We start from the raw sequence: 13,791 nt of genomic DNA on the forward strand, positions 1-13,791 counted from the left end.
ATCCACTTACATCTACCTTTACCATTCTACATACCTTAATTAGATTGCCACTCGTCCTTCTAAATTTCAGCAAGAATGGGCCTAAACTGCTCAATCACACTTCATAAGACAGACAAGTCCTTCATCCCTGGAATCAATCTAGTGAGCCTTCCCTGAACTGCTTCTAATGCAGTTAGATCCCTCCTCAAGCAAGGGGATCAAACTGCTGCCATATTCCAGATGTGGTCGCAGTAACATCCTAGATAGTTGTGATAGCACTTCCCTACTTTTGTACTCTATTCCATGAGCAATGAATGCCAAAATTCCATTTGCCTTTCTTATGTTTTAGTCACCAAATTCATATTTATTTCTATTGAATTAATATAAACTGGGTTAGCTCGGATCTCCAATTTAAGGCACATGAAAAAACACATTGAAAATTAGTTTCAGGAATACCAGTTTCTCAGAATGGTATTCAGTTGAATGGATTTCAACTGAGATCTTAGCTGTTGTGACCTTGAGGTGCTTTGGCTATGAATAATTTGCCCACTCTCTGTGATATGAACTCCTTGATCTGTTACCTACTACACCTGCATACCAACTTCCTGCACAAGATCTCTCTGCACTGAAGCATTTTGATTTTCTCGCCATTTAAATCTTAAGTTGCCTTTATTTTCTACTGACCAGAATGGATAACCTCACTTTGATCCATGTTAAATTCCATTTGCCAAATTTTGGCCCACGTACCAAATCTATCCATATCCATTCATAAATTCTATTTCCTCATTGCAATTCACTTTCCCACCTATTTTAGTGTCACCTGCAAATTTGATTATAGTACCTTCTATTCCTGTACCAGGTCATTAATGTAGATGGTTGCAGGATGGTCACGACTGGGAGTTAAATATCCAGGGGTATCAGACTATTCAGAAGGATGGACAGGAAGATAAGGGAGGTGGTGTAGCTCTGATATTTAAGGATGACATCAGGGCAGTGATTAGAGATAATATACATTCTATGGAGAAAAGGATTGAATTAATTTGGTGGAAATCAAAAATAGTAAGGAGAAAATGTCACTGATAGGCATAGTCTAAAGGCAACCAAATAATATCACGGTGGGGTGGGCAACAAACGAAGAAACTGATGCATGTAAAAATGGTAAGGCAATTGCCATGGGGGGTTTTAATCTACATATTGATTGGCCAAATCAGGTCAGTCAAGGCAGTTTTGAGAAGGAGTTTGTAGAATGTATCCACAATATTCTCCTCACACAAAACGTAGATTGGTCAAACCAGGTCAGTTGAGGCAGCTTTGGAGGAGGAGTCTGTAGAATGTATCCGTGATATTTTCCTTGCACAATATGTAATGGAACCTATGAGGGTGCAAGCTATCCTAGGTCTGGTCCTATGTAACAAGACAGGAATAATTAATGATCTCAAGTTAAGGATCCTCTCAGAAGGAGCGATCACAGTTTGACTGAATTTAAAATACAGCTGGAAGGCGAGAAGGTAAAATCCAATACCAGTATCTTGTGTTTTAACAAAGGAGGTGAGGGAGGAGTTGGCTATGGTAGACTGGAAGGAAAGACTTTTTGGTGGGACAATTGAGGAACAGTGGAGGCCTTTCAAAGTGATTTTTCACAGTGCTCAGCAGAAGTATACACCAGTAAAAAGGAAGGATTGTAGGAAAAGGGATAATCAGCCAAAGGTTTCTATAAATATATAGAAAATGATAAAAGTGGGGCTATGGTAAACAATGGTCCTTTGGAAGATGAGAAGGGGGATTTAATAATGAGAAATGAGGAAATGGGCAAGGCATTAGACACGTATTTTGTGTTGGTCTTCACAATGGAAGACACAAATAACATATCAAAAATTGATGACAAGGAGGCAATGGCAAGTGAGGATCAGAAACGATCATTATCACTAAAGAGGTGGTGTTGGGCAAGCAAATGGGGCTAAAAGTAGACAAGTCTCCTGGCTCCAATGGAATGCATCCAGGGTAGCAGAAGAGATAGTGGGCGGGAAATAGTAAACGCACTCATGGTAATTTACCAAAATTCACTGGACTTTCCAGCATATTAGAAAACAGCAAATGTAATGTCACTGTTTAAAAAAGGAGGTAGACAAAAGTGGGTAACTATAGGCCTGTTAGCGTAACTTCTGTGGTAGAGAAAATGCTTGAATTTATCAAGCATGAGTCATGAAAGGCAGATCATGTTTAACTAATTTACTGAAATTTTTAGAGGATGTTACGAGTGCGGTGGACAATGGGAAACTGGTGGAGGTTATACACCTGGAATTCCAGAAGGCATTCGATAAGGTGCCGCACAAAAGGCTGATGCAGAAGATAAAGGTGTACGGTGTTACAGGTGATGTATAAGCATAGTGTTGGGACCGCAATTGTTTACAACTTACATTGATGATTTGGAGTTAGGGACCAAGTGTAGTGTGTCAAAATTCACAGATGACACAAAAATGAGAGGTACAGCAATATGTGCAGAGGACACTGAAAGCCTACACAGGAATATAGATAGTCTAAGTGAGTGGGCGAGGGTCTGACAGATGGAGTACAATGCTGGTAAATGTGACGTCATCATTTTAGTAGAAAAATGGACTATTATTTAAAGGGTAAAAAAATTGCAGCGTGCTGCTGTGCAGAGGGACCGGAGTGTTCTTGTGCATGAATTACAAAAAATTGGTTTGCAGGCACAGCAGGCAATTAAGAAGGCAAGTGGAATTTTGTCCTTCATTGCTAGAGGGATGGAGTTTAAAAACAGGAAGGTGCTGTTGCAGCAGTATACGGTGCTGGTGAGGTCACACCTGGGATACTATGGAGAGTTTTGGTCTCTTACTTGAGAAAGGATATACTGGCACTGAAGTGAGTGCAGATGAGATTCACTAGGTTGATTTCAGAGTTGAGAGGATTGGCTTATGAGGACAGACTGAGTAGACTGGGACTATACTCATTGGAATTTAGAAGGAGGAGGGGGGAATCTTATGGAAACATATAAAACTATGAAGGGAATAGGTAAGATAGAAGCAGGGAGGTTGTTTCCACTGGTGGGTGAAACCAGACTAGTGGGCATAGCCTCAAAATCAGGGGGAGCAGATTTAGGACTGAAATGAGGAGAAATTTCTTCACCCAAAAGGGTTGTGAATCCGTGGAATTCTCTGCCCAGTGAAGCAGTTGAAACTACCTTGTTGAATGTTGTTAAGGCAAGGATAGATACATTTTTGAACAGTAAAGGAATTAAGGGTTATGGTGAGCGGGTGGGTAAGTGGAGTTGAGTCCAGAAAAAGATCAGCCATGATTTTACTGAATGGCAGAGCAGGCTCAAGGGGCCAGATGGTCTACTCCTGATCCATGTTATTATAAGTAGTTGGTACCCTAGGACCGAACCATGTGGCACACAACAGTTACAGCTTGCTAACCAGAAAAAGATCCATTTATCACTCTTTCTGCTTCCTGTTGGCTAGCCAATCCTCTGTGCAAGCTGATATATTACCCCCAACCCGTGGGACCTTACCTTGCGTATTAACCTTTTGTGCAGTACCATGTCTTCCTTAAGTTCAGTAATGGTGATTGACCACTCTGGCAGCATGGTACCTCAGTGCCAGGGACCTGGGTTTGATTCCCAGCTTGGGTCACTGTCTATGTGGAGTTTGCACATTCTCCCTGTGTCTGCATGGGTTTCCTCTGGGTGCTCCAGTTTCCACCCACAGTCCAAAGATGTGCGGGTTAGGTGAATTGGCAATGCTAAATTCTCCCTCAGTGTACCTGAAAGGTGCCGGAGTGTGGCAACTAAGGGATTTCCATGGTACCTTCATAATAGTATGAATGTAAGCCTATTTGTAACTAATAAATAAACTTCATGACATACTGATAGTAATGACTATAAAGTAAAGTCTGCAACAGCAGAACAAACAGCTTCTGACACATTTGCAAGGTAAAAAGTCTCAACGCCAGGTTAAAGTCCAACAGGTTTATTTGGTAGCACAAGCCACAAGCTTTTGGAGCACTGCCCCTTCATCAGGTGAGTGAGAGTTCTGTTCACAAACAGGGCATATAAAGACACAAACTCAATTTACAAAATAATGCTTGGAATGTGAGTCTTTACAGGTAATCAAGTCTTAAAAAGGTACAGACAATCTGAGTGGAGAGAGGGTTGAGCACAGGTTAGAGATGTGTATTGTCTCCAGCCAGGACAGTGAGTTTTGCAAGCCCAGGCAAGTAGTGGGGGTTACACATATAGAGTGCCTGGTGATTGTTGAGCGGTGTTCATTGTTCATTAATGAACACCATTCAACAATCATCATTCAAGAGAGTGTTCCCTTCCAGTTGGGGAACACTTCAGCAGTCATGGGCATTCAGCCTCTGATCTTCGGGTAAGTGTTCTCCAAGATGGCCTTCACAACACAGAAATCGCTGAGCAGAAACTCATAGCCAAATTCTGCACATGGGGACAGCCTCAACCAGGATCTTGGGTTCATGTCACACTGTCACCCCGACTTGCCTGAGCTTGCAAAATGTCACAAACTGTCCTGGCTGGAGACATTACACAGCTCTCTAACCTGTGCTTAACCCTCTCTCCACTTACACTGTCTGTACCTTTAAGACTTGATTACCTGTAAAGATTCATATTCCAACCATTATCTTGTAAATTGAGCTTGTGTCTTTATATGCCCTATTTGTAAACAGAACTCCCACTCACCTGATGAAGGGGCAGCACTCTGAAAGCTTGTGGTACCAAATAAACCTGTTGGACTTTAACCTGGTGATGTGAGATGACTTAAACCAATCCACGCTGGCATCTCCACATTTGCAAGGAACAGTCACTCTGTATTCAGACAATGAGCCACAAGTCACAAGTGACATTTAAAGAGTCACAGGCAAATGGGGAAGTGGAATATATATAACCAATCCTTAGAAACTGATGAGGATTGTTCAGGCTGAGGGCAAAGATTGGAAGGAAGCGTTACTGCCAAATGTGGTCATGTACACAGCAACTCCACACACTATGATAGGAATGAGCCCAGCTGAGTGCTCGTTTGATACAAAAATACCTACCAAGATGCCAGTGCTGACAGGCATGAATGTTGATCAGGAGGTTCAAAATCACGATACTGCGAAAAAGGGTTCTGTAAAAGTTTACACAGACCACAGAAAACGGAGCTAGACTGTCTGATGTGATGCCAGCTGATGAAGTACTCCTAAGATAGGACAGCCTAAGATGGATACCCATTTTACCCCAAGCCATCGCCAAGAAAGACAAGAGTGTGACTCTGCAGTCACCAAAAGGAGTACTGAGACACAAATTGTTCATGCATCAAAACAAAATCATCTGACAAAAACACAGGAGCAGATGGACGAGATGTAGGAGCTGAGGCGAAGGTGACATCCAGAAATCCAGAAGTCCAAGCCAGCAATACTGATGGCAGGCAGAAAGTTTGCTGCCCAGGGTACGATGACACTTCCTAAACTTAGCATGATGACCAGACTTCCTGGGAAAACAGGCAGATGCATGGTACAAGGGGATACCAATACGACTATGTAAGGATTGTGTCATTTAGAGACAGAACAAGCGAATATCAGTTTGGAGTAACAATTTGCGATTCAAACCAATATGATTTTAAAGTTGAAAAAACAGCAAATCTTAACACAAATCACGTGCCTAGATGTGAAATTTCATATTGTGATTTGTTCAAAGCAAAGGGTTTATGCCAAATGCTGCCTTTGTGATTGAAGTTTCTGTTTGAGATGTTTGTAAGTATGCGAGAAAGCAAGTGATTGGATCACTAAATTACAGACTGATGATTATAGATGTCACACTTAAACAGTGAAGAAAAAATATACTTCCAGAAAATGAAATATTGACCAAAGGCTTGAACTATTTTGGATTGTGAAGTACTGATCTCACTTGAGATCCACAATTAAATAAATTCATTTACTCAGTAAGCTAGAGAAATAATGATTCGTTCAGTTTATTTACAAATGGATGGAGTCTAAACTTCATTACACCAAGCTTAGAAATCATGGACATGTCTTGGTTTAAGGGAGGAGTATGATGATGATGGCCGATTGTGTGAGTGAACAGATTATTGGATACTGTACAGTGCTCAGGTAAGATACTGTATGATTCACTCTGTACCACATATGGAGTCACCTGACCTGAGGGGAGTTGAAGGTCAGATAGCTCATGTTGGGGAGTATGGCAGATTAAAACGATGGCGTTCTTTCAGTTAGGTCTGAAACTGGAGTCTTGTTCTTTCAGTTGGAGACCTGACAGTCCCAGCACTGGTCAGAACCTAAAATATGAGCTTGGTTTCTCTCTCTGCAGATGCTACCAAACCGGCCAAGTTTTTCCAGAATTTTCTGTTTTTAATTCCAGCACTGATCCTTGTGCAACAGAACACTCTTGAAGAATTTCCCCTTAACCCCAACTCTCCGCTTTCTGTCTTGAAACTAGCCTGTTTGCATTTGTCCCCAACTCCACATTCTGTGACTTTATTTGTTGATCTATAACATGGTACCTTATTAAGAATTCAGACTGAAGCAACTGTTTGACAGTACAAACAAAATCCATTCCATTCAGACAAAGCTCATTTACATCAACAGTCAGAAGGTCAGATGGATTCAATCCATCTGCTGTTCTCTTGATTTTTGTGCTCAAGGTTGCTTGGGTTTACATCCCACAATGCACATACTCTCATTAGATTACCTCCCAAGTTCAACTCAGGCTCATTAAATGGCTTTCAACACTGGCATATCATTCAATGTCATCAGGATTTTAATCCTAGACATAGTCCTTCCTCATTATATCACTTATGGCATCATCTCAGTTATACCCCACTCACAGTTCCAACATGGTTCCTAATTGTAAACCCAACATGCTAACGCTTTTGAGTAGACTGCTGTCAAATGCAAGAATCGAGGGACTCTTGCAAACAGTTGTCGTCTGGGTGCTGACGGTTTTCCTGCAGTCATGCTGTGTAGCAGATTCCAGATTAAAGAAGGAATGATGGTGCATGCCTAAGTAAAGATAGTGTGTGGCTCATGGACATGCTGCTCTTGTCCTTTTGGGTGGGAGAGGTTTATTTCAACTTTGTCTATGCTTGAACCTTGTTAGGTGGTCGAGAGGCTCTGTGGGGTCAGGAAAAAGACGCTTGTAAAACATGGCTTGACTGATTCAATTAAACCTTAGCTAAATAGTGATTACCCAAGATGTCATGGTTGTGCCAGTGGTGGCAATAAGAAATGGGGTGTATTCTCAGTAACAAACAACTGCCTAGCAATGAAGCACACTCACTGGGAGAACAAAACTGACAAAGACCTCTTGAGGAAGAGCAACAACCCAGTGCCCTGACCAACATTTCTCTGTGAAACAAACAAACCATTCATTCATGTCACTCATTTGTGGGACCTTCCTATCCACAAAATGGCTGCCACATTTTACCTACTTGAACAACTATCACTACAGTTCAAAGTAACAAATTGCATGCAATACATAGAGGTTTATAGCATGAACACAGGTCCATTGGCCCAACTTGTCTATGTTTCCTTTATCTTTTAAACCACTAAGCTAGTCCCAATTTCCCACGTTTGGCCCATACCCCACTATACCCGTCTTACCCATGTAATTGTCTAAATGCTTTTTAAGAAACAGAAGCGTACCCAGCTCTATTACCACGTCTGGCAGGTTGGTCCGAAAGATATCATAAGGTGCCATACACATACAACAGTTGGTTTTAATTTTATTTTAAAAAAGTGCATTTTTGCACCCACACTTTTTAACTTTTGGAGAATAATGCGTTTATTTTGTTATTGTCACAAGTAGGTTTACATTAAATGCGATGAAGTTATAGTGAAAATCTCCTAGTTGGCATACTCCAGCTCCTGTTCGGGTACACTGAGGGAGAATTTAGCACGGCCAATGCACGTAACCACACGTCTTTCAGACTGTGGGAAGAAACCAGAGTACCCCAGAGGAAGCCCGTGCAGACTATGCACAGCGTCCCAAACCGGGAATCAAAATGGGTCCCTGGTGCTGTGACGCAGCAGTGATAACTATTCGGGGGGGGGGGGGGGGGGGGGGGGGGGGGAGGAGGAGAGAGAGAGAGAGAGAGAGAGAGAGGGGTGCTGGACTTGCACCTAGAGTTTATGGTCCAGTGTTGGGGACGCTATCACTGTCCCTCAAGGCCTCCAATTTCATACATTGTTTTGTTGTGCTGAAACAGTTTCATCTCTCTGCAGAAATATTTCCACTGTTTAAATATCTTACCCTGTCTTAGGAAAATTGATGCAAAAATGAGAACTACTAACTGAAAATTTTTTTTTTAATTACTTGGTACTGCAGGATAATATCACAGTCTTAGGAAACTAGACCGGTTGCTTCCCACTAGGGCAACAGAGCCCATGAATTTAGTTCAGAAGATTATGTCTTAATGATGTGTAAAGAATGATAGATACCAAGGGTAGAAGGAGCAGGCAGTTGTTTTTTCTAAAAAAAGTCAACACTGAACCTTTGCTCAGTTTTAAAACTTAGTAAGGGGAAAGAGAGCAGGTAGAATGATGGACCAAGAAGAATGGCTGGCTGGTTTATGTAAAATGCAGTCAGGTTCATACTCTGCAAACATGCAGCAGCTGAGCAGGAGAAGGTTCGCTATACTCAGTGTCAGAATATCTCTGAGATAACAGGTGTTACAATGCCATCACACATAAAGGAGGACCTGGAGGTTTAAATACAACTCAAGTTGGTTGGTTGCTCCAAATCCAATCATGCTACGTCTTAAAAATTATAACTAGAATTGAAAAATGCAAAGAAACATTCATTGCCCAATACTGACTACCAATACAGAGCCTTCTCAGGAAACGAAAAGCAGCAAACGGATTAGATTTTTAGAGGATGGTCTAAAACTCCTGGATTGTGTTCGATCAGGAAACTCTTGGACTTTTTTGATTTAATTCTTGTTTGACTTTTTGCCGACTCAAAAACAGTCGATGCTTTCTATGTGATAACTAGATTTACACAATACTTTCTGCAAGAGAACTGCAGAGTTAGCACGCAAGTGTAATGTAAACAGGCTAAATAGGAAAAATAGTTTACCTCCCGAGAACGATGAGTTGCTTAGTGTCTCTTTAAAAACAAGCTGATCCAGTGCCAAGGGGGACAGGGCCAGGCTGGCAAAGCGATGCACATACAAATGCTATTACCTATGGGACCAGAGCCCAAATCAAGCCTAGGCTGAGACTGTAGTGCAGTAGGCCAGCCCTAGTCACTCAATGGTGGGGCCAGCTGACACAGTAAACAAACAATCCTATTAGCACAAGAGAAAAGACAGGCTTGTGTTTTGGGTGTAGACCCTTCATCAGCACAAGAAGATAAACAAGTCTCTTTATAGCATGGAACAAAACAGAGGGTGGGAGAAAGGAGAAAAATAGATAGAAATGTTATCTCTTGTCAGAGATTTAAGTTTCAAAACAGATTTTTAAAAAATAAATTTAGAAAAGAATAGATGGTACACAAAGATGTCAGAGTCAAAGAAAAAGCATTTAAACACCAAACAAACATTTAACAGCTAAATAAAGGAGTAAAAAGAAACAAGGAAACTACACACAACGGAAGGGAATGAAATATTCAATAGATGAGTAGAACAAGCAAAAGAATGATTTAAATTGACTCTAGAATGTTTCCTTCAACATTCAGACCTGAGAATTACAGAAACATTTGGAAAAACCATCAAATAGGTTTCTGAAGGCTGCATTGAGAAGAAAATAGAAAAGGTAGGCTTTGAAGGAGAGAGAAAGGAGAACGTGTTCTGTTAGGGATGGTTATTAGGTAAATCATTACCAGTGGGAGACAAATAAATAATGAGAGTGGTGCTAAAGAAGTAATATTCATAATTAAAGTGACATTCAGTGCTTTGATGTTAAAATCCATGCCTGAATAATCTGCTGTTTAGGGAGGAGTGTGATAGAACTCTTGTGATCTGTTGCCTTTTTAAAATCACTATGATTGTCATTTTAAAATCAAAGGTTTAGCTTGCTATGGTACTATAGTAACTTGGCATATATAAAAATATTTTAAAAAAGATTCCTGTCAGAATGCATCCAGCATTTAGTTGGCAATTACTCAGGGCATTTATTTTAGACAAAACTACACGTTAGATCTGGAGCTCCTGAAGTATGGCGGGGAGGGGATGGCATCTCGGTACTTTAGTTGAAATCAATTTAATGCTAAATTTATAAACAGGTAGAGGTATGAGGAACAATGACCTTCTAGGTCGCGGCAGGAGCGTTTCACCCTGCTTGGGGTCAGCCAGACCTGGGTCACCCACCAAACTAAGTGCGTGCGTTTCAAAACCCATTTAATGATTTGTATCTGATGGAATGCTCGCAATTTGCCTGGATGGGTGCAGCCAAACCACCACCCAAAAACGCTCAGTGCCAACCAGGTCAAAGCAGTCTTCTTGATCAGTAGCCCATCCACCACCAGCTTACTGTGCCTACAGCGTGCAGTATCCACAGGATGAAAATGACTATTATTTCACATACTCCGCTAAATATTGATAACTGGATCAGAATCCTTCCTGCTTTAAGTTGAATTGAACAAAAATGCTCATCCCCATTTTGTACCTCAACTTTAAAAGTGATTAAACTTGAACTTCTCCTGCACCTACAGAACACTCCTTCAATAAGTAGCTCCCAGCTGTAATTCATTTTGTCTATACAGAATCAAGTTCCAAAATCAATGTTTACAGAGATCCAACAGCTGATGTCACACAAAAACTGCTGCTGCTGTCAACAGTGGACCTCTTCTCCCTTTAAAAAAATCTTTGGGCTGGAGGTTCCATAAAAACAATTTTCTAGCCTTAACCATCATTAAAAGATAAAAAATGAAACACTGAATTGGTGTGGAAAGCCCAAGAACCATCGACTAACAGTGTTATTACCATGTAGTGATCATTACAATGGCTTATAATCATTGTAGATGATTAATCAAAAACAATACTATTTGAAACTCTTTCCCTCTGTAGGTGAATGATCAACAAATTCACAGAATCAAAGAATCTACAGTGCAGAAAGAGGCCTTTCGGCCCTTGAGCCTGCACCAACAAACAATCCAACCCAAGGCCCTATCCCTGTAACCCCACATATCTACCCTGCTACTTGCCCTGATGCTAAGGATCAATTTACCATGGCCAATCCACCCAAGCAGCAGATGTTTGGAATGAGGAGGGAAACCGAAACACCCAGATGAAACCCATGCAGACACGAAGAGAATGTGCAAACTCCACACAAACAGTGATCCGAGGCTGGAATTGAACCCGGGTTCCTGGCACAGTGAGGCAGCAATGCTAACCACTGTGCTACCGTGCTGCCCAAAATTAGGAGTAAAATAGTGGTATTTTAAAATTTATTCTCAGGCTATGGACAACATTAGCAACCCCATATTTATTGTCCATCCCTAGTTGCTGAAGATAAACAACTGGAATGACCACTTCTTGTTCAGTGTTTAATGTCCACAGTTGATAAAGCGGCCTCATACTAATATTTTCCCCATCTTTTCTGAAGAGGTTGACTCAACAGGTTCCCAGATGCTAGTAGCCCGCCAGTATCTCACTCTAACAGTTATTTTCCTCTCTGTGTACAAGGGCAGCTAGGGATTGGCAATAAAACACTAATCTTACCAGTGACAACCACATCCCATAAATGAATTAAAAAAAAGCATAGGCAGGCTATTTGACATCACATACAGGCAGCACAGTGGCAAGCACTGCTGCCTCACAACGCCAGTGATTAGAGTTCAATTCCGGCCTCAGATCACTGTCTGTGTGGAGTTTGCATGTTCTCTCCGTGTCTGTGTTGGTTTCCTCCAGGTGCTCCAGGGTAGATATGTAAAGATGTGCAGGTTAGATGGATTGGCCATGTTGAATTGTCCCTTTGTGTCAGGGGGATTAACCAGGTAAATACTAAGTTAGGGCCTGGGTGAGATTATGGTTGGTGCAGGCCCGATAGGCTGAATGGCCTCGTGCATTATAAATATTCTGCTTATATGATCTGGGTCTGCTTCAGTTCACATACATACATGGTCTAGCAGAAGTTAATAGGCAGAAGTCAAGGAGAGCACGGTTCTTAATCAATAGCCATCTGTCAGCCCACAGCAAATTCTGGTTGTGTCCAATTAATTCAGGATAGGACAATATCTACCAGATTGCACAACAATGTTATCTGCATATCCAAATCCACTAGATCCTTGCCAACATTTATCCTCTTGTTCCAGGGAGGTGGTATTGTCGCTGGACTAGTAATCCAGAGACCCAGGGTAATGTTCTGGGGACACAGGTTCTAATCCCACCGTGACAGATGGTGGAATTTAAATTCGAGAAAAGAATTTGGAGTTAAAGAGTCTAATGGTGACCACAAAACCATTGTTGTAAAAACTCATCTGGTTCACCAATACCTTTTACAGAAGGAAATCTGTTGTCCTTGCCTAGTCTGGCCTGTGTGTGACTCCAGACCCACAGTAATGCAGTTGATGCTGAAATGTCCTCTGAAACTCAGTTGCTTCAAATTGCTAAAAAGAAAAAATCAAGTCATGACGATCAATAAGGATATCACCCGGCAACTACCGAGGAACCAGAAACAACAGCAAACTCAACTATCTTGACCCTGCAAAGTCCTTTTTACTGACATCTGGGGGTTTGTGTCAAAATTGGGAGAGCTGTCTCAAAAAGTAGTCCAGCAACAGCCTGACAGTCATACTCAGAATCATAACTTACAGAACGTGCCAGACATCGCCATCACGGACAGAGGTAGCTGCACATAAAAAGCAGCAGTCAACCCAGCAGTCTTTTCTCGCTCATCAGTAAAGTGATGGAAGGGGTCATCAGCAGTGATTTCATGGAGCACTTGCTCAGCAATAACCTGCTGAGTAATAACCTGTTCACAGATGCTCAGTTTGGGTTCCATCAGGGTCACTCAGCTCCTGACCTCATTACAGCCTTGGTTCAAACATGGACAAAAGAACTGAATTCCAGAGTGAAGCGAGAGCGACTATCCTTAACATCAAGGCTGTATTTGACTGAATGTGGCATCAAAGGAGCCTTAGCAAAATTGGAGTCAATGGGAATTAGAGGAGGGGAAACTGTTGGTTGGAGTCATATCTGGCACAAAGGAAGATGATTGCACTTGTTCAGTCATCTAAGAACATAAGAAATATATGGTATATATGGATTTTAGTAAGGCGTTTGATAAGGTTCACCATGGTATGCTTCTGCAGAAAATGCAGATGTATGGGATTGGTGGTAATTTAGGTACTTGGATCAGGAATTGGTTAGCAGATAGGAGACAGAGGGTGGTGGTTGATGGTAATTATTCATCATGGAGTTCGGTTACGAGTGGTGTGCCTCAGGGATCTGTTTTGGGGCCACTGCTGTTTGTAATCTTTATTAATGATCTGGATGACGGTATAGTTGGGTGGATTAGTAAGTTTGCTGATGACACCAAAGTCGGAGGTGTGGTAGATTGTGAGGAAGGGTGTCGAAGTTTGCAGGGTGACTTGGACAGGTTGCAGAGCTGGGCCGCGAGGTGGCGGATGGAGTTTAATGCGGAGAAGTGTGAGGTAATCCATTTCGGTAGGAATAACAGATGTGTTGAGTATAGGGCTAACGGGAGGACTTTGAATAGAGTGGAGGAGCAGAGGGATCTAGGTGTATGTGTACACAGATCCCTGAAAGTTGGGAATCAAGTAGATAAGGTTGTTAAGAAGGCGTACGGTGTCTTGGCGTTTATTGGTAGGGGGATTGAATT

The 13,791-nt window shown here is 41.7% G+C and overlaps 1 protein-coding gene across 2 annotated transcripts in view; it reads right to left on the minus strand.

The window, feature by feature from the left end:
- Positions 1–13,791, minus strand: part of LOC145358875 (zinc finger and BTB domain-containing protein 7A-like) — a 190,958-nt gene that overhangs the window by 126,197 nt on the left and 50,970 nt on the right. The gene's annotated exons all lie outside the window — the stretch shown is intronic.

The sequence above is a fragment of the Carcharhinus amblyrhynchos genome, chromosome 26, assembly GCF_965287045.1.
Source record: "Carcharhinus amblyrhynchos chromosome 26, sCarAmb.v2.hapA, whole genome shotgun sequence".
Taxonomy (NCBI): Eukaryota; Metazoa; Chordata; class Chondrichthyes; order Carcharhiniformes; family Carcharhinidae; genus Carcharhinus; species Carcharhinus amblyrhynchos.